Here is a 689-nt window from a genome sequence, read left to right as displayed (position 1 = left end):
GCTTTCTCTCAGAGAAGTAGGTGGAACGCTTCGTTCAATCAACCAGCTGCAGATTAAGATAACTTAAAGTATTCATTAAATCTTCTCCATTTTAGAATAAACGTGTATGCGTTACCTGACCAAGGTTTCAACCCTTTTAGCTGAAACAAGAAAGCTTCTGAAAAAAGCTGGCCGGTGCGTATTTTGGAAAAAGCCTGGATGTTAAACAAAATCACATGAAAAAAAGAGTTTTTAAACATCGAATTTCTGAATTGGTCTGTCTTCTATTAAAAACACATTACATGAGATTTGTCTAACAAAGAAAATTGTTACAAGTGGGGTTCGAACCCACGACCCACGGCTGCAAAAGCAAATAGCTATATCCACCCCGCTCGGCCACGCTAACTCCATTGCGTAATCGTGCGTATAGAAGGGCTATAAGAAGAATTTGGTTAAATTGACCGATCCATGCATGCATCCATGCAAACCAAACGGTTGAATGGTAGCACCGGCAAAAATCTTTTGTCAAAAGCAAGATGCGTTTCATGCTTGAATCGAAGAGAAAATGTCAAAACCTCTGACAGGCCCAGATGATATGCCCTTGGGAAAGGCACTTCCATCATGTGCAAATGAGTACCTAGCTTTGGTTAGAGCCGTTTCTAGGACGTCCGGAAACACGTACGTTAAAGAACCCAACACAGTCATGAGGC

This window comes from Branchiostoma floridae, chromosome 6 (assembly GCF_000003815.2).
Source record: "Branchiostoma floridae strain S238N-H82 chromosome 6, Bfl_VNyyK, whole genome shotgun sequence".
NCBI lineage: Eukaryota > Metazoa > Chordata > Leptocardii > Amphioxiformes > Branchiostomatidae > Branchiostoma > Branchiostoma floridae.
This window is presented reverse-complemented; position numbering follows the sequence as displayed.